Source organism: Aquarana catesbeiana, linkage group LG06 (assembly GCF_042186555.1).
Source record: "Aquarana catesbeiana isolate 2022-GZ linkage group LG06, ASM4218655v1, whole genome shotgun sequence".
Taxonomy (NCBI): Eukaryota; Metazoa; Chordata; class Amphibia; order Anura; family Ranidae; genus Aquarana; species Aquarana catesbeiana.
The window spans coordinates 366,797,250-366,822,002 of record NC_133329.1 but is presented as its reverse complement, the minus strand read 5'-3'; positions in this window follow the sequence as shown (position 1 = coordinate 366,822,002).

The following is a 24,753-nucleotide window of genomic DNA, read 5'->3' as shown; positions in this document are numbered from 1 at the left end:
ATGGGGCAATTCTAATGGGGCAGTTTTGATGGTGGCAGTATGATGGGGCAATTTGGGGGCAATTTGATGGGGCAATTTTGATGGGGTCAATTATGATGGGGCAATTTTGATGGGGGCAAATTTGATGGGGCAGTTTTGATTGGGGCAGTTTTTATGGGGCAATTTTGATGGGGTCAATATTGATGGTGGCAGTATGATGGGCCGTTTTTATGGGGGCAATATTGATGGGGCAGTGTGATGGGGGCAGTTTTGATGGGGCAATTTTGATGGGGCAGTTTTGATGGGGGCATATTGATGGTGGCAATTTTGATGGGGGCAGTATGATGGGGCAATTTTGATGGGGGCAGTATAATGGGAGCAGTATAATGGGAGCAATTTTGATGGGGCAATATTGATGGTGGCAGTATGATGGGGCAATTTTAATGGGGCCGTTTTGATGGGGAAATTTTGATGGGGGCAGTTTTGATGGGGCAGTTTTAAAGGGGGAATTTTGATGGGGCAGTTTTGATGGGGGCAATATTGATGGTGGCAGTATGATGGGGCAATTTTGATGGGGGTAGTTTGACAGAGGCAATTTGATGGGGGCAGTTTTGATGGGGCAATTTTGATGGTGGCAGTATGATGGGGCCATTTTGGGGCAGTTTTGATGGGGCAATATTGATGGGGGCAATATTGATGGGGCAATATTGATGGGGCAATATGATGGGGCAGTTTTGATGGGGAAATTCTTATTGTGGCAGTATGATGGGGCAGTTTTGATGGGGCAATTTTGATGGTGGCAGTATGATGGGGCAGTTTTGATGGGGGCAGTTTGACAGGGACAGTTTTGATAGGGAAATTTTGATGGTGGCAGTATGATGGGGCAATTTTGATGGAGGGAATATTGATGGGGGCAATATTGATGGGGCAGTATGATGGGGCAGTTTTAATGGGGCAATTTTTATGGTGGCAGTATGATGGGGCACTTTTGATGGGGCAATTTTGATGGTGGCAGTATGATGGGGCAATTTTGATGGGGGCAATTTTGATGTTGGCAGTATGATGGGGCAGTTTTAATGGGAGAAATTTTGATTGGGGTAGTTTTGATGGGGCAATTTTGATGGTGGCCGTATAATAGGGCAATTTGATGGGGCAATGTTGATGGGGGCAATTTTGATGGGGGCAGTATGATGAGGCAATTTTGATGAGGGTAATTTGATGGGGCAGTTTTGATGGGGGCAGTATGATGGGGCAATTTTGATGGTGGCAGTATGATGGGGCAATTTTGATGGTGGCAGTATGATGGGGCAGTTTGGGTGGGGGCAATTTTGATGGTGGCAGTATGATGGGGCAATTTTAATGGTGGCAGTATGATGGGGCAAATTTGATGGGGGAAATTTTGATTGTGGCAGTATGATGGGGCAATTTTGATGGGGGCAATTTGATGGGGCAGTTTTGATGGGGGGGATTTTGATGGGGGCAGTATGATGGGGCAATTTTGATGGTGGCAGTATGATGGGGCAATTTGATGGGGGCAATTTGATGGGGCAATTTTGATGAGGGCAATTTTGATGGTGGCAGTATGATGGGGCAGTTTTGATGGGGGCAATTTTGATGGTGGCAGTATGATGGGGCAATATGGGGCAGCTCCTGCAAAAGGTAATTATTTTTTTAAAAGATGTTAATTGTAAATGATATCCCTTGTATCTGTGCATATATATATATATATATATATATATATATATATACACACATAACAAGAGATTATATATCAAAAATCTGCACAGAAACAAGGGATATCATTTACAATTAGCATCTTTTAAGTTTTAAGTAATTACCTTTTGCAGGAGCTTTTTATATTTCTAGATTTATAAACTTTCTGGTTTCTGGAAGGGAAGGAGAGGTTTCCATAGCTAAGGGGCAGCAACTTCCCCTGACATTATTGTTGCTATGGAAACCCGACCTACAACCTACAGTATTACACTGCTCGTGCTGCTCTGAGTATGTGCGAGATCTGGAGGTGCATGCTGGGTAACCAGCATGCATGGAATACAGGAAGAGATACAGTCTGGCTTCGGATGCCCACACATGAGATGGCCGCGGCCTGCTGGGACTTACAAAAATAAGAAATCAATGGTGCAAAAATACAAAATGGACCTTATTTTACAGCATACCTTTACTAGAATATATTAAGCATGAGGATTATAGGGGGATTTTTATCTAAAAAGTAAAATTTCGGCCGGAACACCGCTTTAATTCCTCTAACCTGTGATGGGACTGCAGCTTCTTGCTGTATGTTTCTGTACAATGTAACAGCTCCTATGCTGCACTGCATGTGGATTAAGCTGGACTCATAGGAAGATCTTAGTCTGCCAAAGACAAGCAGTTACTCATTGGGCCATTTTATATTTAAATGTCATTTTATTAAAAAGCCAAAAGAGAGAAATGAGAGTGAAAGGAGAATAGTTTGTATAGAGGGGGAAGATGGTAGGAGGAATGGCGGTGCTGAGGGAACTACTTGGAGGATATTAATGGATAGAAATCTGCTGATGGAGCTGGTGCCGGTCGGGCACTGGAATGTGGAAGCATATAGATTGTGGGAGGAGCTTCTAAAGGGGATTTATTAATAAAAGCGTGTTGTACGATGACCTTGTCATTTCCTTATTGGGTGATTGGTGGAGATCCATTGAGGGGAGAATATATCGGATGAAGAAATGCTGATTTGGTGGTTTTTGGTGATAGAATAAGGTGTGATTGGCCCACAATTACTAGCAGGGAAGCACTTTTTATATTGCATTTTAAGGATAAAAGCACGGGGGATGGGATGACGTTTGATAAATACAATAACACAGAATTTTGTGGATGAACATTTTCAAGGACTGTTTTTTTTTGGGGGTGGTGGGGTTCACAAATCTGGATATTGATTTCATAATGTAATGCACGACGTTGTATCCCGTATTTTATCTTCATATGTCTTTCACAAATGTGAATATTTAGGATTTATTGTATGGTGGTGAATGATATGGAAATGACACAACTAGATATTGTTGGTAATATAGATCAGGAGTTAGTAGTGAGGAGGATAAGCGCTGACTTTCTTTTTCTTTTTTATTCATATATTTATGCCGTCTATTTTACAACTCAGATTTATAAACAAGTAAAGAAAACTGGTTGCTATGACAACAGTGTTGTTTACCTTTCTAGCTGATATCTCATGTAGAGGGCCCTTATGTTTCCTTTTAAATCTTAACAACCTTGTTGCCATAGCAACCAGTTTGTTTACAAATCTGAGCTGTAAAACAGACAGCAGGAGGATGTGTTTTTTTTACAGCTCAGGTTTGTAAACAAGTAAACAAAATGGTTGCTATGACAACTAGGTTGTTTACCTTTTCAGCTGACACAGAGGTTGAAGAGTGAAGGAATTAGAGTGTTTACTATGTTTACTATGAGGGTAGTGTGTGTGTGTGTGTGTGTGTGTGTGTGTGTGTGGGGGGGGGGGGGGGGTCTTGTAAAGCCCCTGGATTGTTTATTATGGGAGAATACAAAAGCTGAATCTACTCGTTGCCTGGCTGTCAGTCTGATCCATTGCTTTCTGTCCGTTCTCCATCACTGATTGGGAAGAAGTTCTAAATGAACATGCAGCGATGCAGAAAGCATGGAATCCAGAGCCAGCCAGGAGTATAGCATTTTCAGAAGGCGATCAGCAATGGCAACCTACATATTTCTCTCAGTGTGAGCTCCCTTGTAACCATTTGGGGGAAACCTAGTGGTCCCCAAAAACATTCATCTCTGGAAAGAGACTCTGCAATCCAAGATGGCCACTGTATGTACAGTAGATGCTCCTCCCCTTATTTATTGCTATACGAGAGATTCTGCTCACTTCTTGCCCATCTCCACTATGGGGACCCCAGACAGTGATAAAGATCTAAACCACTCCCACTCTACTATTGTGACCAATCAGATTCTGGGATTACACCATGGAAACAGAAATACATTTATTTTTTATTATCCATTATGATTGTATCCTTTCTATTGAAATCCACTTCCCCAAATGTGACATATTGATTGAATGGGTTGTCATCTATCGATCGATTATTCCTATTGAAGCAGATCAATTAGAAAATAAATTGATCATTTATCAAAGTGATTATCGTCACCATTAGGGTTTAACCTCTTCAGCTCTGGAAGGTTTTACCCCCCTTCATGGCCAGGCCATTTTTTGCGATACGGCACTGCGTTACTTTAACTGACAATTGCGCAGTCGTGCGATGCTGTACACAAATAAAATGGATGTCATTTTTTTCCCACAAATAAAACTTTCTTTTTGTGGGATTTGATCACCTCTATGGTTTTTACTTTTTACAATTTAAACAAAAATAGACGATAATTTTGGAAAAAAAAAACAATATTTCTTACTTTCTGCTATAAAACATCCAAAAAATATATAAAATAAATACATTTCTTCATCAATTTATTGCAATATGTATTTTGCTACATATTTTTGTTGAAAAACATTCCCAATAAGTGTATATTGATTGGTTTGGGCAAAAGTTATCCCGTCTACAAACTATGGGATAGACATTGCAGCAGACAAATCAGACACTAAGTGACACTTTTGATACTTTTTTGGGGACCAGTGACACCAATACAGTGTTCAGTGCTAAAAATATGCACTGTCACTGTACTAATGACACTGGCTGAGAAGAGGTTAATATCAGGGGTGATCAATTGGTTAAATGTGTGTCTAGGGGGTGCTTGCTAACTGTGAGGGAGGTGCTGTGGGAAGACAGAAATCCGTGTTCCTGCTTAGTAGAAACACAGGATCTTTGTCTTCTCTACTAGCAGAACGGCGATCTGTCTTGTTTACATAGATCGCTGTTCCACCTCTGATAGAAATGATCGGTGGGTCCCAGCAGACATCGTATGCGCTGGAGAGCCGGAAGTGCAGAATCACATTGTTTTTTTTTTGTTTTTTTTTTTGTAGAGGGGGCAGGATTAGAACCCTTGTCAGCTTTTATTGCAGTCTTTGTCCCCAGTAGGGAGAGTCACCTTCTCTATTTGTCCCATTTATCATTATCATAGCAAGTGAAAGTAAAAGAAAATCCTAAATGTAGGGTTGCCACCAGAAAAGTAATAGAGGGGAAATCTTCCAATGGTAACATTAGTTGTGGTGACCTGGGGGCCCCCAGGGGCTTCCCTTCATTTGCAGGGATTTCCTCTCACTTCCTGTTTGGTTATGGGACAGGAAGTGAAGGGGGATCTCCGCAATGGGACACAGATGGCTAAAGATAAACTGACGGTTATGACCCTCCCTCATTTTTACTATTGCACCCGCGATGAGCAGATTGTGGGTGCAATGCCGGGCTCCTGCAGACTGTCAGTGTAAGCTGTCTGCTCATACATCTTACACCCTGAATAGGATGGAACACTATGAAAAGGTGAAGTTCTCCTTTAAGAAGTTTGCAGAGGAAGGATCCTTCTTTGCAGGAGAGATGTAGACTGTCACTTCTGTATAACCAGTCCAAAGAGTCCCCCTTTAATCCCAAGTTGATGGCTGCAGTAGCAGGTTTTGTTTAGTCGGAGACCGACTTCAAAGTGAAAGTAATGGGTTGGCTCCACATCTGCCAATCATTCCACAGAGCCGGCAGCGCGGTGCCCCCTCCACCCTCCTCCTGTGGTTCCTGGGTTCTCTCGCTCTTACCTGTGCCCAGGTACACAACCGCCGTTTAGGGGAGGGAGAGCGCTGTGAAACCGAGGCAAATCCACACCTCCACCTCACATGCAAACAATGAACCCAGAAGTGATGTCACTACCGGGTTCAGATCCACCATTTTCTGGTCAGTATAACATGTTTGTTATATAATATATATATATTTAGACGGGGATCACCACCACTGAAGACGGAGATCCCCACCACTGAAGATGGAGATCCCCACTACTGAAGGCAGAGATACCCACTACTGAAGGCGGAGATCCCCACCACTGAAGACGGAGATCCCCACCACTGAAGATGGAGATCCCCACCACTGAAGATGGACATCACCACCACTGAAGGCGGAGATCCCCACCACTGAAGACGAAGATCCCCACCACAGAAGCCGGAGATCCCCACCACTGAAGAGGGAGATCCCCACCACTGAAGACGGAGATCCCCACCACTGAAGAGGGAGATCACCACCAGTGAAGACGGAGATCCCCACCACTGAAGACGGACATCCCCACCACTGAAGACGGAGATCCCCACCACTGAAGACAGAGATCCCCACCACTGAAGACGGAGATCACCACCACTGAAGACGGAGATCCCCACCACTGAAGATGGAGATCCCCACCACTGAAGATGAACATCACCACCACTGAAGACGGAGATCCCCACCACTGAAGACGGAGATCACCACCACTGAAGACGGAGATCACCACCACTGAAGACGGAGATCACCACCACTGAAGAGGGAGATCACCACTACTGAAGACGGAGATCCCCACCACTGAAGACGGACATCACCACCACTGAAGACGGAGATCCCCACCACTGAAGACGGAGAGCCCCACCACTGAAGACGGAGATCCCCACCACTGAAGACGGAGATCACCACCACTGACGGAGATCCCCACCACTGAAGATGGAAATCCCCACCACTGAAGATGGAGATCCTCACCACTGAAGATGGACATCACCACCACTGAAGACGGAGATCCCCACCACTGAAGACGGAAATCCCCACCACTGAAGACGGAGATCACCACCACTGAAGACAGAGATAACCACCACTGAAGACAGAATGTCCAGGAACATTGTACAACCACAGGCGAGACTCCGCTGTTTCTAAACTCAGGAGGGTCGAAGAGCCAAGCACTGGGACAGAGCTGCACAGCATTCCAATGCAGATGTAGGATGGCAGCATTGTGTAGGCCATAGTGGTGCAGAGCGAAGAGAAGGTGAAAGCTGAGGTTCTGCATACCGAGGTGTACAAGGTGCAAGATCTGGCCCAAGTTCTTCAGCCCATGGTGGAGCAACAGTCCTCCGAGCCCATAGTCCTAACACTGGAGTCTATTAATTCGGACGCACAGAGTGCAGAGCAGCAGGTAAGAGACACAGAAAGTGAGCAATCATTTGGGCTTTTTTTTCAGTACGGAGAGGGCTGAAAATAGGAAAGTATACACACTATATTCCCAAAAGTATTGGGACGCCTGCCTTTACACACACATAATCTTTAATGGCATCACAGTCTAAGTCTGTAGGGTTCAATATTGTGTTGGCCCACCCTTTGCAGCTATAACAGCTTTAACTCTTCTGGGAAGCCTGTCCACAAGGTTTTGGAGTGTGTCTATGGGACTGTTTTGACTGTTTGAGCCTTCCCAGAAGAGTTGAAGCTGTTTTAGCTACAAAGGGTGGGCCAACTCATTATTGAACCCTACGGACTAAGACTGGGAGGCCATTAAAGTTCATGTGTGTGTAAAGGTAGGCGCCACAATACTTTTGGTAATATAGTGCATATACAGCGGGTAAAATAAGTATTGAACACGTCACCATTTTTCTAGGTAATTCTATTGGTAAAGGTTACAGTATATTGATATGAAATGTTCCCCACATGTCGGTAACAACTAGACAAGTGCAATTCGTTTAGTTCCGAATTATTATTATTTTTTTTTTTTTTTTTTGCTACTTCAGTGAGTTCTTTTGAGAGGATTAAATCACCATATATAGCTCATTTTTATCCCGTCTCATTATTGTCACATCATAGTAGCATAGCCTTTACTTTTTTGTAATTTTATAATTTTGCACATTCTATGACTAACCCATTATATGCTACTTGGAATCTCACCCCAACCCCCCCCCCCCCATCCTGCAGTGATGCCGCCAATGAGGGCAAACATTCTCACAAAAACAACTCAGCAAATCTCCCTGTTTTTTTAAAGAGTATCCACTTCGCCCATCTCTATCAGAGTCTGCTTCTTCCCCTGGCCCGATATCTTCCACCTCGACCACCTCTAAGATATAGGTTTCATTGACCCTTGTTAGCCAATCGAAAATGTTTGGGCCCTCAACCTCTTGCCATTTTTTTGGGATTAGACTTTTTGCCAAGTTTAGTAATACCGGAGTTAGAGATGCATTGTACTTTCTATTGAGACCTTCTGTCCCATGGAACATACACACCCAGGGGTCCTCCCTAAGCGCGTTTCCCGTTATCTCATCTATGATCTTTAGCACTTCCTGACAGAATTTTTTAATAATTGGGCATTCCCATCAGAGGTGAGCCATCGTTTCTCTGTCGGTACACCCCCTCCAACAATTTGCAGGTTTCTCCGGTCGGAACTTATTTATTTTATCTGGCGTCACATACCATCTAGATAGGCATTTATAATTTGTTTCTATCATTCTCATGTCCACTGCTAATTTGTGTGTCGCGTTGAGAATGGCCTCCCATGTCACGCCACTAGGTACAGGTCCCAATTCGGATTCCCATTTTTTAATATATATCGGCTTCGCTCCCTCTCCCTCATCCATCAAAATTTTATATAATTCTGTTGTTTTCCTTATTACTCTATCCCTCAAGAACAGCTTCTCCAAAGGCCTAAAATTTTTCTTGTCTCTGATAGTACCTGGGAGACTATTGGTAAAGTGCACGAGCTGATTATATCGCCACAAGTCAATTTTCATTAGGTCCTTGAGCAGGGCTAACTCCTGAAAGGTGGCAATTTTACCATTCTTCGTGATATCCTTCAATTGTGTATCATTTTTTTTAATCCTTCCCCATCCCTGGCAGAAAAAACTCATTGTCTTTTAAATAAATAAGTGGCGAATTGAACTCCCATGCGTTTTGTTTGTGTAGCTGATCCCATGTCTTAAAAGTGTGACGTGTTATAATGTGTGCTTTAGGGCCTAACTTCCTAAAGTGAGGGGATTCCATATTAATTGATTTAGTTTTGCATTACTCAAATCCTTTTCTAAGTTTACCCATCTTTTATCTATCAAATCCTTTCCCCAATCTATCACCCGTGATAATACTATTGCCCTGTGGTATCTTTTAAAGTCTGGAAGTGCCAGACCACCCTGTGCTTTATCCCTACTCAGGACCTTGTAAGCGATCCATGGTTTCTTATTTTTCCATATAAATCTGGTGATAATATTGTTCAATGCCCTGAAATAGGTCTGCGGAAGTGGAATTGGGAGCAACTGCATTTTGTACAGGATCTTCGGGGCCAAGGTCATTTTAACAGTGTTTATTCGACCGATCCAGGAGATCGGAAGATGCATGCTTTTCTTAGTTTCCTGCTTAATCTCGTCTAGGAGTGGGATATAGTTTAGGAGATAAATTTTCCTTAAAGTGTTTGTTAATGTAACTCCCAAATAGCTTAATTCTTTTGCTCCACGGGAAATGAAATATTTCCTTGAACTTAGTTACTTCTTGTCTATTGATGTTAATGTTTAAAACTTCTGACTTACTAAGGTTGACCTTATAGTTAGATAACTCAACGTATCTCCTCAGGATATCAAGTAGGTTGGGGATCGAGATTCTCGGTTTGACAATGTAAAACAGTACATCATCAGCAAAAGCTGATAACTTGTGTTATTCTCTCCCCACCACAAATCCGCTTATATCCGGATTCTTTCGGATCGAGGCCAGTAAGGGCTCCAGGGTCAAGACAAACAAAAGAGGGGACAGGGGGCAACCCTGCCTGGTCCCGTTTTCCATTTTGATGGTGTACCATTCACTCTGACAAAAACTGAAGGAGGTTTGTATAATGCTCGAATCCAGTTCAACATGGTACTGCCCAGGCCGTTTGTCTTCATCGTCCTAATCATGAATCCCCAGTCTACTCTGTCGAAAGCTTTCTCTGCGTCTATCGACAGAAGTAGTCCTGGGGTCCTGTTCGCTTTCATAGCATCCATGACAAGGAGCGACCTGACGCCATTGTCCCTCCCCTCTCTCCCAGGTATACAACCTGTCTGATCTGGGTGGATCCAATATGGCATTTTATCTTTTAATCTTCTGGCTAGAACTTTGGCGAATAATTTAATATCTGCATTCAGCAGTGCTATCGGCCTGTAGCTTGAACACAGCGAGCTATCTTTCCCTTCCTTTAGGATAAGTGTCACTGACGCTGTCAGTGCCCCCTCACATAGCACCTCCTGCCCCCCCAAACCGTTCCAAATCTGACAGAGCTTTGGGACCAGGGACTCTTTAAATTTTTTGTAAAAATAGGTTGTAAAGCCATCTGGCCCTGGGCTCTTTCCAGAGAAAGATGACTTCAAGGCCCTCCCGATCTCTTCTTCCTTTCTAATTCCTTTGCATCACTTTCCGAGAGATTTGGTAATCCTGCCCTCCTCAAGAACTCTTCCATTCTTTCCTCTCTTTCCTGGGTACCAATCCCGCATTGCCTGACTGAATAAAGGGTTGTATAATAACTCCGAAATTCTTCAGCTATGTCTCTGGATGTATATTTTAGTGCCCCCTTTTTATTTTGGATCTTATCTATAAAGTTGGCCCCTCTTTTCTTCTTCAGTACTGTTGCCAGATGCCTCCCCACTTTATTACTCCCTCTAAATCTCTCTTTTTGATGTTTATTCAGAATACGGTTGGATTCTATCTCCATTAATTTTTTTAGTTCTTCTCTTTTTATTATTAATTGTTGTAGGAGAGTGTTAGGGCTCCCCCTAGCGGCCTTGTGAGATTGTTCGAGGTGATGGATTTCTGTTATAAGATCTGCTTTTCTTTTTAAGCTTTCTTTTTTTTTCATTAGCCCCTATTGAGATCAAAATGCCCCTTATATAGGCTTTTAATGCCTCCCACAAGACTGAACCAGAAATCTCACCAGTGTCATTTATCGAAAGGAACTCCTCGATTTCTTCCTGTAGTTTACTACTAATATTAGGGTTATCGATTAGTTTTTCGTCCAAATGCCATGAAAATGGGGACCTCCGGGATCCCAGAATCCTTCATCAGAACTGGGGCGTGGTCTGACAACGTGGTTATTTCAATCTTCGTATCCTTTACGTATTCTAATAACCTGTGGTCTACCATAGAATAGTCCAACCTTTAGTAGGACCCGTGGACTGAGGAGAAGAAAGTAAAGTCCCTGGCTTTCGCGTGCTGTACTCTCCAAACATCAATCATTTGGCAGTTGTGTAATTTATACCCTATGTTTTTTAAGAGTTTCCTACTTACTCCTTGTACTTTAGATGTACTGTCCAGCACTGGATCTAAACAAAAATTAAAATCTCCTGCCAGTATCACCTCTCCTGCCCTGAAATCCATTAACTTGTTCAGGACTTGAGACAGATACTCGATCAAATTTTTATTTGGGCAATATACATTTTGCTAAATTGAAAATCCTTTCTCCGATCCTCGCCTTCAAAAAGAGATATCGGCCATCCAAATCTGCGCTCCTTTCTAAGAGAACAAACTTGGTCTGTTTTGAGAACCCGATTGCCACCCCTTTGGCCCTCTTTATAGGGGAGTCACTATAGAACCAGTTTGGGAAGCAATTGGAAAACAACTTAATATATGTGTCCTGTGAGAGGTGAGTTTCCTGAAGAAACACGACATCTGCATTGTAATGCTCTATCTCTCTTAACACCCTGTGTCTCTTAGAAGGGGAATTCAACCCTTTTACATTGTATGTTAAGCAAGTGATCTCTGTCATCTCACCTTATTTTTATGATGGGGCCTCATCACAATGCCACGTGTTTCCTTTAGAACCCCTTTGCGGAGCCCCTGCAGGACCAGATCCCATCCCCCCTCCCTCCACACCCCAATCCCCCCTCCCTCCACACCCCAATCCCCACTCCCCCCATCCCCCACCATTCACCCCCCCCCGGCAGCCAATACCTGTCTCCAAGTCTGCAGCAGAGGAATACCATTGATTTCTGCCTGCGTCCAGCCAAAGCATTGGGGTGTGACTCCGACAGCGGGTCACCGCGGTCACCATGCCCCCCCCAATTGAGGGGGGGTGGGGAGACAGGGCAAGCGGGCGGCCAGATGACCGTCAACTCCTCCTACAAAGGGCACCGCCCCTCCCTCTAATCCCCCCACCCCTCCCCCACCCCGTCCTCCCCCAACCCTCACCCTATGTTTCAAAATTATTGATCTAGTACATCAAACTACACCATTAGTGACCTAACAACGCTCACGATCTACTTCTGCCAAATTAGGCATAACTGGGACAGGAATGTCCAGCTCTCTACAGAAGTCCTGCAAGTTCTCTATGTGTTTCAGTCTGACTGTTCTGCCTGCTTTCACTACATTCAACGATGTAGGGAAACCCCAGCTATATTTTAGATTTGCCTTCCTCAGTACTTCCAGCAGGGGTCTTAACTGTCGTCTCCTGGATAGGGTCCCCGCCGAGATATCGGCAAAGATCTGGATCACTGCCCCGTCAAATTTTACAGGCTGAACTCTTCTAAGATTGCTCCAGATCCTTGCTTTATCTTCGTAATGGTGGAATCTGATAATGACGTCTCTTGGTGTATCTTCACTGACGCTTGGGGGTTTCCTTATCCTATGGACCCGATCTATCTTCAGTTCTTCATCTGGACCTCTGTCTAAAACTGGGTTGAAGATAGCTTTTATTTTGGTGGGCAGGTCTTCACCATGTTGTTCCAGTAAGGCACGCAATCTTAAGTTTTGTCTGCGACTTTGATTTTCTTGCTCTTCTATTTTATAGAGTGTGTCCCGTTGGGCCGATTGTAAATTCCTTATTTGTTGTTTTAATTCAGTTATTTCTCGATTCTGTTTCTCTGAAACTTCCTCCACTGCTTCCACTCGCTTCAGCAGGTGGCCCATATCAGTTCTGACACTGAGGATCTCTGATTTAATTACATTTTCCAGCTTAGCAAACATTTCTAGTATTTCGGTTTTTGTTGGTAATGGTTCCATGGTGCTTTCTTCCTCCAGGCTACTATCTTTCCCTTCCTCGCCGTGTGTTCCGCCGTGAGCGCTTTTATTCTTCCCTGGATCTTTCTTCTTGTCCTTCCCTCCCTGCTGTTTGCTTTCTTGAGCTGGGCTCTTTGGGCTTCCCGGGTTTGCCTCCTTCAGATATTTCTGGATGGAGCTTGAGTTAAGGCTTTCTCTTGGCTTCTTTGCTTCCGCCCCTCTTTGAGGGCGCCCTCGCATGATCACCACCATTCGCCAACCTTTCCTCTCTCTCCGGTACTGCTGAGCTTATTCACTTCTCTTTCTCCTATCCCTCCCACTCTCCGCGCTCCGTGCCTCCCTCCCTCTCCTTAATGCGCATGTGTCACAGAACCGTGCGATTCCCAGCGATCGATAGTTCGCTCTTGTTGCCTTTGGTGTAGAATTAAACACCGAATAGTTCAGGGCTAGCCGCTTTTACATACTCCTTGGTCAGCAATGACTCCAGCAGAAGTCCAGACAATCCGTCTATGATATTTTATATATATATATATATATATATATATATATATATATATATATATATATTTTTTTTTTTTTTTTTACGGAAAGAATCTTAACGCATAATTTAGTGCAGCAACCTCCATAGACCAATTTAACATTAAGCCAGGGGTGGACTGACCATTGAGCCACTCGGGCACTGCCCGAGGGCCCTGGGCCACTAGGGGGCCCCATCAGGGTTGCCAGCCTCAGTAAAACCAGGGACAGTATGTATAAATCTGTGGTTTTTTTTTTACATCTGTCTGTGTATACTGTGTGTACATGTATGTGTATACTGTGTGATTGTATACTGTGTGTGTGTATACTGTGTGGCCCCATAATCTCTGATTGCCTGGGGGCCCCATAATCTCCTATTGCCTGGGGGCCCCATGAGTTATCAGTCCGCCACTGCATTAAGCCGCAATATAGTCACCAGGCGCTTCACATGTGTTTATACAGCCCTCTGCGACCGGTACATATCATATTATAGCCCTGCTTAAGGTTGCTACAGATCTCTACGTGTTACCTTATAGTGCAGATCTTCTCTCCCAGAGGATCCCTCCAGGGATTCACTTACTACTGCAGTTCCGGCCGGCTTCTCAGGTTAGACTTCACTGAGGATCTCCAGCCTGCCTCTACCCCTGGCGAAGCCTGGATATATCTAGAAGGCTGGGGAAGTGGCTTCCAGCAGTCCGCTGCCGCTCACTGTATTTTGGGGGTGCAATACGGCTGATGGTATGGCTGGAGTGACGGCTCCACCGGGCGGAACCCCGGGATGTCAGAGAAGCTAGAGGGGGCGGAGGGACGGCCGGACGGCCTGGGGACGGCTCCGGGAGGTGCTCACGCCAGGAACAGATCCAGGATGGCAGAGGGGGAGCAGGAGGGAGAGCACACTCGGCCCGCACGAAAATCCCGGGCAAGCCCGAGATCCTCGGGTGAGCCGGCTGTCTTACTTACGGCTCCGGCAAGGTAGTCGGCTCCCCGCTTCATGTGCAGCTATTGTTTTTTCTATCTCGAGCGGATCCGCCGCCCGCTTACACAGCTCCGCTGTCAGGCCCCTCCCCCACCGCTTGTGCGTCACATCCCGCACATGTTAGCTCACCGGCCTCCTGAGTTCAGAATGATTATTTTAACAAATTTTGACAAATTTGTTAATTTCCAAATTTCCGATTTTCCAAATTTTTTAATTTCCGAATTTCCGAATTACGAATTTCCGAATTTATAAATTTCCGAATGTTCGAAATTTCGGAATTTTGGAAATTCAAAATTTGGTGAATGGAAATTTGAAATTTCGGAAATTTGAAATTTCGGAAATTCGGAATTTTGGAAATTCAAAATTCGGAAATTTCGGAATTTCGAAAATTCAAAATTCGGAAATTGGAAATTCAGAAATTTGAAATTCGGAAATTGGAAATTCGGAAATTGGAAATTCGGAAATTCGGAAATTCGAAAATGTCGGAAATTGGAAATTTCGAAATATCCGAAATTCGGAAGTACGGAAATTGGAAATTCGACGTTTTGGAAATTTGAAATTTCGGAAATTTCGGAAGTTTGAAATTCGGAAATTGGAAAATTTCTAAAATTCAAAAATTCGGAAATTCGAAATTTTGGAAATTCGGAGGTTCGGAAATTCGAAATTGTGGAAATTCGAAAATTCAAAAATTTGGAAATTTGAAAATCTAAAAATAAGAATGAAAATCTGAACATTTAAAAGAATGAAAGTCTGAAAATTCGAAAACCCGAAAATCTGAAATAATAACTAACTAATAATAAATATTAAATTAGAGTTATTGGAATTTCCTTTCAAATTGGGTTTTAGTGAACGTATTTGAACAAATTATCTGAAATAACGAATGCCGTATCTAAACAAATGGAATGTAACGATCTAATAATAATAAATAACAATATTAATAATAAAACCTTTTTATTATTATTATTTATTATTAATTTGTTCCATTCCATTTGCTTAGATGTGGCATTCGTTATTTCAGTTAATTCATAACTTCAGATAAAATTGTATTTGTTACGTTCACAAACAGACAAATTTGAAAGGAAATTCCAATACCTATAATTTAATAGTTAGTTATTATTAGTTATTTATTATTTCAAATTTTACTGATTTCCTTTCTTTTTTTCAGATTTTCGAATTTATGAATTTCTGAATTCCTGAATTTCCGAATTTTCGAATTTCCAAATTTACGAATACAGCAAAAAAAACCGAATGAAACGAAAATGAAAATGAACAAATTTTTTAGTCAGTGCAAGTGTCTAATAATTACTTTTAGTAATTTATGGTAATTAATAGAAATACCATCCACCAAGTTCCTGTGCTTTGTGTATATATAACATGTTGGTTAAGGTGTCACCTTAAGCTGTATGTGTGTCTGGGCGTGGACCTCTGAGTCCCAGCACACATATACCACTTCTAAGATGGCTACCTGAAAGGCCTGAAAAAGGAGCATGCATGCTCCGAACGTGAAGCCGCCTCCTCCATACCGGTAGTGACGTCACCCCCCAGCCCTCAGGGTCCTCCTTTGCCCGGACCGAGCTGCCAGTCCTGGACACCAGCTGTACAAGCTGCCGGCTAGAAATATAGAGATGCAGACACAGCAGGACTGTCCTCGGGTCTCACAGAGCGGGACTGCCATGTCTTCCAAGCGCTGATTTTAAGTTTTATTGTGAGTAGCTGACTTCTCATTATTAAACTGTTACCATATATACTGTGCCTTGAGGCACTGTGTTTTCTCTCTCAATTGAGAGAATTATGTAGCTATACAGTTAAAGGGTGAAAAAAAGTTCAGAGTACAACATTACAAAAAAAAAGGATAAATCCATTGAAAACCTTCATAAAGGGGACGTGGCTGGAACAGGCACGTGAGAAGACGTGTCCCGACAGGGCTCCCGTTCTAGATCCTGGAACTGATTCTGTTACCGGTGGTACAGCCAGTGCTAGATTTATAATGGGGTAAAATGGGCAATTGCTCCAGAGGGGGCCTGAGACTTCCTTTACAAAAAAATGTAACTTATTTTTCCTCCAGACTTTAGTAGTGTGTTTGTTGAGAAAATTGTTCAGTGTGGAACCTTTGCCAAGCTCCGGCCATATCTCAGTCCATATCAACAGGCAGTTTTATTACACATAGTGGTTGATTTACTAAAGCTGGATAGTGCAAAATTTGGTGCAGCTCTGCATAGAAACCAATCAACTTTCAGATTTTTTTGTCAAAGCTTAATTGAACAAGCTGAAGTTAGAATATGATTGAAATACCATCAGGGCCGGACTGGGAATAAAAACCAGCCCTGGAAATAATTTCATACCAGCCCCATAGCATTATTATACCAGCCCAACGTCATTATTTTCTTATTCATGAAAGGGAAAACCATGCATTTTAAAGCACATTTGAAGAGTGTATCATATATAGATAAGACAGATGTGAAAGCACATAGGGCTAGGGATATATATATAACAGCAAATTTCAGTTAAAAGTAGTAAAAGTAAAGCAATCATCAAGGGGGACACCTGGGACTCTGGGAATGTGAGGGGGGGGAGGGGAACTCTGGTGACCAGAGACCACCTTCCGCAGAAAACTAAGGTAAGAGGGGAGTTACTGATATGAGGGAAACCTTTATATCAGTGCCCCCTTACATTATTATATTCACTCCCCCCTTACATCAGTGACCCCCCCCCTCAGACTGGCCTGGCGGCACTGTCACTGACCTCCTCTCAGGTGCACCATGCAGGGATCAGTCAGTCGGCTCCAGCTTGGTGGCTCTGGTTTTCCTATAGTCTCCTCTCCACAGTCCGCACATGTCTGACTTTTCCCATGACCCCCATCCCGGCGGTGCTCCCACTCTTGACTCCTCTCCAGACTCCCTCAGAGACTGCAGACATGATATAAGACAAGAGTTGGTCAGAGGCTGTGGCATAGTACAGGAGATGGTCAGAGGCTGCGGGCATAGTACAGGAGATGGTCAGAGGCTGCGGGCATAGTACAAGAGATGGTCAGAGGCTGCGGGCATATTACAGGTGATGGTCAGAGGCTGTGGGCATGGTACAGGAGATGGTCAGAGGCTGTGGGCATATTACAGGTGATGGTCAGAGGCTGTGGGCATGGTACAGGATATGGTCAGAGGCTGTGGGCATGGTACAGGAGATGGTCAGAGGCTGTGGGCATGGTACAGGAGATGTCAAGATGTCAGAGGCTGCGGGCATGGTACAGGAGATGTCAGAGGCTGCAGGCATATTACAGGAGATGGTTAGAGACTAAGGATATGATACTAAAGATGTTAAGAGAATATAGACATGATACAGGAGATGGTCAGAGACTGCAGACATTGTACAAGAGATGGTCAGAGACTGCAGACCGGATACAAGAGATCAATGCAGCCTCACCAGTGCCCATCAAATGCAGCCTCACTGTGCCCTTCAATGCAGCCTCTGTGCCAGTCCATACAGCCTCACTGTGCCCATCATTGCCGCCTTACTGTGCCCATCATTGCCGCCTCACTGTTCCCATCATTGCAGCCTCAGCGTGCCCATCATTGCAGCCTCACATGCCCATCATTGCAGCCTCACCGTGCCCATCATTGCAGCCTCACATGCCCATTATTGCCACTTCACCGTGCCCATTATTGCCTCCTCACCATGCCCATCATTGCCGCCTCACCGTGCCCATCATTGCCACCTTACCGTGCCCTCATTGCAGCCTAACATGCCCATCATTGCAGCCTTACCGTGCCCATCATTGCCGCCTTACTGTGCCCTCATTGCAGCCTCACTGTGCCTTATTGCAGCCTTACTGTGCCCATCATTGCCGCCTTACTGTGCCTTCATTGCAGCCTCACTGTGCCCTCATTGGAGCCTTACTGTGCCCATCATTGCCGCCTTACCATGCCCCCATTGTAGCCTTAATGTGCCCATGATTGCAGCCTCACCATGCCCATCATTGCCACCTTACTGTGCCCATCATGGCTGTCTTACTGTGCCCATCATTGCCGCCTTACTGTGCCCTCATTACAGCCTCACCATGCCCTCATTGCAGCCTTACTGTGCCCATCATTGCAGCCTTACCGTGCCCTCATTGCAGCCTCACCATCATTGCAGCCTTACTGTGCCCATCATTGCAGCCTCACATGCCCATCATTGCAGCCTCACCGTGCCCATCATTGCCACCTCACCATGCCCTCATTGCAGCCTTACTATGCCCATCATTGCCACTTCACCATCACTGCAGCCTCACATGCCCATCCTTGCAGCCTCACCGTGCCCATCATTGCTGCCTTACCGTGCCCTCATTGCTGCATTACTGTGCCCTCATTGCAGCCTCACCATGCAATCATTGCAGCCTTACCGTGCCCTCATTGCAGCCTCACCATCGCTGCAGCCTTAGTGCCTGGATTACACACACCAGTCAGCAGGCATCTTCAGCTGTGTCACGGAGCTGACTCTGATGTTCGGCCGCGCTATGACAAAAGTCCCGCCCTCCTACTAGACCAGCTCATGTGATTGACAGAACACTGCATCTATCACACGAGCTGGTCTAGGAGGAGGGCGGGACTTTTGTCATATCGCGGCCAAACATTTAACACTGAGCTCCGTGACACAGCAGTTTCCTGCTATGCGTGACAAGTAGGGAGGAGGAGGGAGGGGAGCGATGCAGCCACAGCCACGATCAAAGCGGCCCCAGGGCAGGCAGCCTATCGGGAAATGTCCCGGTATCCCGATAGGCCAGTCCGGCCCTGGCTACCATGCACAACTGCACCAGATTTTGCACTCTCCAGTTTTAGTAAATCAACTTCATAGTTACATAGTTATAATAGGTAAGGTTGAATAAAAACAACAGTCCATCCAGTTCAACCTATGTAGGTGTACGTGTGTCAGTGTCTATAGTCAATTCCCATATCCCTGTATATTGTGTTATTTAAGGTGCACGTCCAAGAGTCTTTTACAAATATCCATTCTCCCCGCTGACACCACTTGTGGGAGAGAGTTCCACATTGTTATCGCCCTGACAGGGAAAAACCCCCTAAACAGCTTAAGATTAAACCGTTTCTCCTCCAATCTCATTGTGTGGCTCCGTGAACTCTTATGCCTCATACACATGATTTTCCGACGGAAAATGCTCGATGGGAGCCTTTTGTCGGAAATTCTGACCGTGTGTAGTCTCCATCGGACAGTTTCCATCAGAATTTCCGTCGCACAAAATTTGAGATATGGTTCTCAAATTTTCCGACAACAAAATCCGTTCTCATAAATTCCGATAGTGTGTACACAATTCCGATGCACAAAGTGCCACGCATGCTCGTAATCAAGCAGAAGAGCCGCACTGGCTATTGAACTTCATTTTTCTCGGCTCGTCTTGTGTGTTGTACGTCACCACATTCTTGATGTTCGGAATTTCCGTCCAACTTTGTGTGACCGTGTGTATGCAAGACAAGTTTGAGCCAACATCCGTCGGAAAAAAAACATGGATTTTGTTGTCGGAATGTCCGAACGTGTGTACGAGGCATAACACCCCCTGAGATTGAATAGCTTTTTTCCTATGCTGGGATCACCATTGAGGTATTTGTAAATCGCTATCATGTCCCCTCTCAAGCTTCTTTTGTCCAGCGAGAATAAATTTAGCACTTGTAGTCACTCCTTGTATTTGAGCTCCTCCAGTACCCTTATTAGCTGAGTTGACCTTCTTTGGACTCTCTCCAGCACATCCCTCCTGAGCACAGGTGACCAGAACTGGATAGAATACTCCAAATGTGGCTGGACCAGAGTTTTATAAAGTGGCAGGATTAAAGTTTTATTTCTGGAGTATATCCCCTTTTTTATGCATGCTAATATTGTGCTGGCTTTGGTAGCTGCAGCTTGACATTGTATGCTATTGCTCAGTCTGTCTTCCACTAGGACCCCAAGATCTTTCTCCATCCTTGACTCCCCCAGAGGTTCTCCCCCCAGTGAGTAGTTTGCGTTTATGTTCTTAGCCCCCAAGTGTATTATTTTACATTTCTCCACATTAAACCTAATTTGCCATGTAGTTGCCCACCCCATTATTTTGTTCAGGTACTTCTGTGGAACTTTTATATCCTGCTGTGAAGTTATTGCCCTGCTTTTTTTTTGTATCGTCTGCAAAAACTGAGATTGAAATATGTATCCCTTCCTCTATGTCATTTATGAATAAATTAAACAGAATTAGTCCCAAGACAGAACCTTGTGGTACCCCACTTACCACTCTAGACCAGTCCAGACCAGAGTACACATTATTTATCAATACCCTTTAGACACGCCCCTGTAACCAGTTTTTTATCCAGGAACAAACCTTATGGTCCATGCCTGCAGAGCTCAGCTTATAGATTAAGCTTTTCTGGGGAACTGTACCGAATGCTTTTGCAAAATCCATATACACCACATCCACAGGCCTTCCCCTATCTAGATGGCAGCTCACTTCCTTGTAGAATGTTAACAGATTGGTCTGGCAAGAATGACACTTCATAAACCTATGCTGATTACTACTAATGATACTGTTTTTATCAGCAAATTCTTGGATATAGTCCCTTATCATCCCCTCCAATATTTTACATACTATTGATGTTAGGCTGACCGGCCTGTAGTTCCCCAGAATATGTCTATGCCCTTTTTTGAATATTGATACCACATTGGCTTTTCACCAATCAGCTTGTACAATTCCTGTCAGTATGTTCCCTGCAAAAATTAGGAACAATGAGGACTCTAGGGCGTAAGCCATCCTGATGATTTATTTGTGTTAAGCTGATCTAGTCTTTCCTTGACTCGAGCCTCTGTTAGCCACGAGGGTATATTATGTGATGTGTTACTAATAATACTATCGTGGTCAATACACCCCTCCTTTTCCTGTGTAAAAACTGAGGAGAAAAAAGTACAGTTGCCTTCTCTGTGTCATCTGTAACCATCCTCCCTTCATTGTCTTTTATGTTGGCAATGTGCTCTGATTTTGTTTTTTTACCGTTAAGAAATCTAAAGAATTCCTTGGGATTTTTTTTCTCCTCTGCTATGTGTCTCTTGTAGTCTTTTTTTAGCTGCCCTCATTTCATTGTTACGCTTCTTATTGCATTCCTTGTAGTGTTGGAATGCTGAAAATGCCCCCTCCGCTTTATATTTTTTAAAGGCCATTTTTTTCTCTTTAATAAGAATTTTTACATTACGGTTTAGCCACTCAGGTTTAACCTTCACTCTTCTATATTTATTTCTCATTGGAATGCACTGTGTGATACCTTTGTTTAATATGCTCCTAAAACATTTCCATTTTTCCTCCGTATTCAATATTTCTAGGATTAGGTCCAAATTGATGTCATGTAGTATTGAGCACAGTTCAGAAAAGTTGGCTCTTTTGAAATTTAGAGTTATTGTGCTACCCTCAAGCCTGCTTTTCTATGATTTACGCTAAATATGATCATCCTGTTTACACTAGGCAATATACCCATTTTGGACACATGACCTATACCGGGGAACCCATCAGTTCACAAATCTACTCCTCTATTACAGTATAACTAAAGGCAAAATCTTTTTTTGTTTTGTTTTGGATAGAGTATAAAAGGATTAGAACATCTGGTAGGATTTTATTGCTGTCTATGCCCCTGTTAGGGAGATTCACACTCTCTTTTTGTCATGTTTACAGATATCACCAAAAGTTAAAGAAAATCCCAAATGATGTCCCCAGAACAGGAAAAGAGGGGAAATCTTCCAATGGGAACACTAGCTGGACACTAGGGATTTCCTCATTTTGGGGGGGATTTCCTCCCACTTCATGTTTTGGCTATGGGACAGCACGTGAAGGGATAACTCTACAATGGTATACAGATGGCAAAAAAAAAACCTGACGGGGTTAGTTTTGTCTTTAGTTCTACTTTAAAATGCATGCACACTAGGGCCCATAGGTGTGCGCAGCCCATTGCATTAGGGTGTGCACCCCAAAGCTCAAACACACATGCATGTATATATATATATATATATATATATATATATATATATATATATATATATATATATATATATATATATATATATAAATATAATGGCACACACATGCTTATAAATGTAAACAAACATTTTACAATGTATTAAAACATGGACGGTGTCAGGGTGTCAGTAGGGCAGCGGACAGGCGGACAGTGTCAGTAGAGCAGTAGATGTATCAGTAAGGCAGAGATTGGTGTCAGTCAGTAGAGCAGTGGATGGTGTCAGTAGGGCAGAGGATGGTGTCAGTGGTTTTTTATTTATTATTTTTATATATATTTTTTTACAATTTTATTATTTTTTTTTTTTTACAATATTACTTTTTATAATTTTTTTTACAATTATTTTAGGAGCCATGTTGGCAGGCTTTGGTAAAATATGAGGGGTCTAAATAGACCCCTAATGTCTCACTTTTGGCTTGGGCAGCATGGGGAATCTGCGCTGCACAGGGTGATTAGGGTGTACCCAGGCACACGCCTATGCTAGTGCCAATCAGGGAGGATACCAACTGATCTCTCAGTATTTGTGCTGAAGCTGAATTGCTTAAAGGAAACACAAACACATGAAGATTATAGAAACTCCAAGTAGATAGGGTTCCTGGTGGGAAAAGAACCTTTTCCTCTCAATGGTAGATTTGATTGGGAAATAGACCTTTATGGTGCTAGTACATCCTTTTTTTCTATGGTTTAAATTTGTGTTACTGAGGATTGTTCTTCATGGCTTTTTTGTATCCATTCATTTCATCTTGTCATGTTGTGCTATTTTGACGCATACCATTAAATAAAGAATAAAAAAAAAAAAAAACAAAAAACCTTTGACTTCATTGTTGAAGGTCACTGTACTGTCTGGAAATTGCACATGTAGAAGACACATTAATTGTTGCATCTAATTTTGGCATCTGCAGAACAGACCCTCTAGTTCTGTATGGGTAAGTCCAGGTTCACACTATTACGATGCGGAAACCAGCGCGATTCCAGTGCCAGTTCCCGCATTGCATCTTCCTCACAGACAGTTCACACTGCCCTTTGCGAACCGCTGTGGGTGTCAATAGAAAGTTAATGACACCCGCCAGATCGGTTCACAGATCGCAGTGCAAACTGTGAATTTGGACAGGAATGGGATTGCATGGGTGTTCACACCTGCACCTTTTTTCTTGCGAATCCAATGAGAGTTCAGCCATACAATCTGTATGGCTAAATTCGCTTTGCAGACATCGCATGTGATCTGCACAGCAATGCGGTGTGAATGACATGCAATGTCTGTGTTCGCAATAGTGTGAACCCGAGCTACATGTAACATTTTCTGTACAGCTGGTATGGTACAAACGCCAACAAACGTTTTTCATCTAGAAAATAATGCAAATGTTGTGTAGTTATTTGACACATTTTTATTAATCAAGGTTTTAAATGTTTCCATTCAAGCCAAAGAAAGACACACCACACATGCATTTACAAGATTTTTTGTTTATTATAGAAAAAATGTTAATGCAGTTAATTTTTTTTTTTTTTTTTTACACTTCTAAATTCCATAAAACAAATCCAGAGGAATTAGGATGCTTAAAGCATGCAGTCTGCATTTGCTTTGTTAAATGTTCCTTTTTTTCACAAAAATAACACCAATGTTTTTTTTTTATCTCTGTAAGCCACTAAAGCAAGGGAGAGCAGAGCATGCAACACTGTACGTCTTTGCATAGTCATTTTTTTTTTACCCAGCATGCCTTGTCAAATGCTACACATATCCATAGATAAAAGTAGAAAGGGTTAGTCAGCAAAACAAAAAGAAGAAAAAAAAATTAAAAAAAATTACAAATTTTTTGACTGTTTTGGTTTCGTAAAGGCAAAATTAATTTCCACAGTCTAGCTTCAAATGGTCAGCTTTGGGTAAACATGTTTTACAACAAAGGTGTAAATACTTCAAACGTGTATTTGCTTCATACGTTACTTGCTACCACTTCAAGAATTATTTAAGATTATTTAGAGAATGTCAGTGTTATAATTGCTCAGCCATTCTTGAAATTCCTTTATCATAAACTCTTTTTAAAATACACATAAACCACTGTTCAAACACAATCTACATATGTGCTCTTACTAAAGTGTTCCCATCCCCAACACACAGTAAAGAAAGCCATTTTGTAAGCAAGACCACAGTTCTATATAGTGCAACTTTTTTGAGGAGCTAGTGATATCAGTGAGACTTGACATACAAATTAAAATTTATATTTTTATCTGAAAGCATTTATATTATTGCTACCTTACACGTGTAACCTTTTTTAAAAATTACTATTTGATTCAAATTAGGATTAAAATTTCCTTTAATTTTCCTGTTAAAAATTTGAGTTTTTGTTTGTTTTTTTTAATGTCAATTTGGGGAACAGTTTGAAAATTCGTGCACTATAGA